The 3772-nt window shown below is 39.5% G+C and overlaps 1 pseudogene; it reads right to left on the reverse strand.

Annotated features, from left to right (window-relative positions):
* Positions 1-598: 598 nt before the first annotated feature.
* Positions 599-2113, reverse strand: LOC141422712 (ubiquinol-cytochrome c reductase complex assembly factor 5 pseudogene; annotated as a pseudogene).
* Positions 2114-3772: the final 1659 nt, after the last annotated feature.

Genomic DNA, 3772 nt, shown 5'->3' on the forward strand with positions numbered 1-3772 from the left:
CAGAGTACCTGCAGGAAGCTCCTGAGAGGGCAATGCATGAAGCTGTGAAGATAAAGCCTAAGTCTTAGTATGTTGGACAGGGAAGAACATGGCACGTCTGCCAAGGAAAGCTGAAGACAGTGGGAAGATGCAGTCCAGGAGGGAGGACCTGTGGGCTGCAAATAGCAAGACCGAAAGGGTGCAGTTGCCCAAGTCCTGTGGAGCTCACATCGTGACACCATGTGCCCGTGGTGCTGGACATGGAGCTACAGGATTTAGTGTTTGCCTTACTGGTTTGGTCTTGCTTTGATCACATCCTTTCTTGCTATTCTCCTATTCATCCTTTGCAATAGGAATGTTTACTCTGTGCCACTGCATATTAAGAATATGTAACTTTTTTTTTTTTAACAGGGGCTTACAGATAAGATTTTCTCTTGAGTTTCAGATGAGACTCTGGACTTGAACTTTTGAATAATGTTGAAACTGTTAAGACTATGAGGACTCTTGGAAATAGATTGAACTTATTTTGCATTATGAGGTAGACATCAGCCTTTTAGGGACCAGAGGTTTAAGTGGATGTGTTTGGGGGTCAAATTGACAAGGGGTGGTTTTGTCCTGGTTAATCCTGATTGTCAATTTGATTGGATTGAGAAGCACCTAAAATATTAATAAAGCACACCTCTGAATGTGTCTGAGGGCATTTCTAGACAGGATTAAATAAGGGGAGAACCTCCCCCAAATATTGGCAATATCATCCCATAGGTTGCAAGACTGGGTGGAATAAAATGGGAAAAATGAGAGAGCCAGTATAGTCTCTCTCTTTCTTTCTCTCTCTCTGTTTCCTGGTCACCATGATGTGACTTACTCTGCTCTGCCATGCCCTGCCTACCATGATGAACTGAAACCATGAGTCAAAAAACATCTTTCTTCTTTTAAGTTGTTTTGCTCCTGTATTTTTTCACAGTGACCAAAAAAACACACAAACAAACAAACAAACAAAAACCTGATTAAGGAAGAAACTCCACCAGCCCCTAAGTGAAGAGATTGCAGAAGTGTGCCATCATGCTTGCCCAAGTCTATTTTGAATGCATTGTTTATGGCTGCTTTTGTACTTGGATGGCACAGTTGAGTAGTTGTGACAGAGATCATAATGATGAAGTGTTGGCAAACCAGAGGTGACATTCCTGGGGTAAGTCATCTCCCAGTCACATGGAAGGATTTACTCAACCATTGATTTTTAAAATTTATTTATTTACTTATTTATATATAGGTACTGGGCATTGAACTCAGAGCCTTGTGCTTTCCAGGCATTTGCTCTACACTTGAACCACTCTAGCAGCGCTTTGTGTGTGTGTGTGTGTGTGTGTGTGTGTGTGTTACTTTTGTGTGGTAGGGTCTCACTTTATGCCGGAGTTGGCCCAGACTGCTATCCTTCTATTTGTGATTCCCTGCATAGTTGAGATGACAAGTGTATGCCGCAGTGCCCAGCCATTGGTTGAGATGTGTTTTTGTGAACATTTTGCTGGACTAGACTAGCTTTGAACCACAAACTTCCTGATCTCATCCCTCGAGTAGCTAGTATTACAGGCTTGAGACACTATGCCTGACTCAACAACTGATTTTAAATTTTCAATCCCCTTTGATTTGAGATGCTGTATCCTTTTTGCTATTTTCCCAAATAATGTGTCAGTTTTGTGATTCATTTTTAAGTTTTCTCAACTATCACTTCAGCAAAATTCAAAGAAATCTTTCCTTTCAGAAGTGCTGATGTGCAGGAAGACAGTAAGGTTCAAATAACCTCATCTTGCACAAAACAATGTGAATGAAAGTGGAGAAGGCTGTTTATTTTCAAGACAAAAATGAGGATGTTGTGAATGGGATCAGTTTTTTTTTTTTTTTTTTTTTTTAAGCTGACGTTCAGTTTCTGATGCATCTTCCAGCCTTCTCTGATACTGTCTTTCTGAGGCTTTTCTTCGGTAGACATCATAGACGGTCTCCTGGCCCACGCGCACTTTGATCATGATCCACTCCATCGTTCCTCCCAGGACAAAAAAGGGCAGGAACCTGGAGATTTCGAACCGCTGCTTTCAGGGCACCGCCGCAGAACTCGCCTCACCTGGGCCCTGAAGAACATGCTCGACTGGGAGAGGACTAAGGCGGAACCAGATGCGACTGGAACGCCAGGATGCAGTCAAGGGAGGCCTGCCAGTCCTCGTTGCGTTTCGCAGCCGACCCCTGGGATCAGTTTTTGATGAGATGGAATTTCTTGCTGCAGATTGCCTAGAACTTGACTTATAAAATGCCATTAATATTGACAACAGAAAAGAACTGTCATAGGAGGTCAGTTGTCACATATAATTTGTATAATTTTTGCTCCAACTGTTCTTGTTTTTAGCTACCCAGAAATATGATCAAGAATCTGCAGTAGTACAGTTCGGTCCAACTTGCCTAGCTATGTGAAAAAGAAAATGGTTTGGGGTTGGAAACTAACACAACGTTCTGTAACATCTCTTGTAAAATTATTATCAAATGCTGAAGATGTGTAATCTGGTATAGGAATTACTAATAGCAATTAGTTTATTTATTAATGTTATTTTTTATTTTTCCTTATGATTATAATAAAAGTACTTTTTAAAAACTTGATCTTGTAAAAGCTGGATAAAATTACATTTGGTCTGTCTACATCATTGATTTATTGCAAAGATGCATAAGAGTGATCTATAAAGTGGCATTTGTGGCTTTGGGTTTCATGACATTTGTCAATAACCATTTTTATGTAATTGGAAGTAGGGTCCCCATTCTGTTGGTTTTCCCCTCAGTTTCCATATTTATAACCCAAGTTTACATAATTGAAAGTTCTCCATGATTTCCCACTTTTGAGATTCCCTAGAGACGAGAAATATAGCACATGAAATAGCACATCTCTTTCATGACTGAGTTTCAAGCCAGTGACTGGTGGGGGCCAAGATGATAAAATAATTGAGTGAAAGAATGAAATAAGCCAACTAGGTGTGCCCAGAACTAGGGCATCTCATTCGCCATTGTAGGTCCCACTGGCCAGGCGTGGTCCTATAGGACTTGGGGCAGCCTCAGCAAGGCCAACTGTACGGAAAGCAGAAAAACAACAATGATCTCATTGAACAAGCTCCCTACCTACAGGAAAAAGGAGGGCAGAATTCAGCAGGATTGTCTGGTTATTCTTTCTATATCTACAAATCTAGTTAGTTACTTTACTTCTCCAAGGAAGAAACAAAATGAGAAAATAGGCAAAGACGAGTACAAGACCATGTTTGTAGAAAATCACCAGGAACAAGATGAAGATGTTCCTTCCAAATTTGAACCATAATCACTACTGGCCATGTTCCCTAGAAATAAATTTTTGTAAATTAAAAAAAGGGAAAATGCCACACAATAGGTCATGCAAAGCAATTTAATATAACTTTTCAAGTAGATTTGCCTATAATGAAATAACTCTTGGTTTTACATTCTCAGACGTTCTTTGCAAAGAACTATATGCATGTGTTTAACATTTACCTTAGTATTAACTATTGCTTACTTTGACATTTTAGTTTTAGCATTTATATTTGGAAGAATTAAAAAAAAAACACTTCAAAGGAGCTATAACTCATTTTCCACAATCTGAGTTCACGTGAGTGTTTTAGAAAAAACTTCTGAAATAACTTTGAAGTCTTCTGAGACAATGTTTAAGGTTATGCCGTTGGGGAATTAAAACCTTATTTGTGGGACTTGCTTCTATGGAAATACAAATTGAAGTACAATGCAGAATGTAGTT

Source organism: Castor canadensis, chromosome 4 (assembly GCF_047511655.1).
Source record: "Castor canadensis chromosome 4, mCasCan1.hap1v2, whole genome shotgun sequence".
NCBI classification, from domain to species: Eukaryota; Metazoa; Chordata; class Mammalia; order Rodentia; family Castoridae; genus Castor; species Castor canadensis.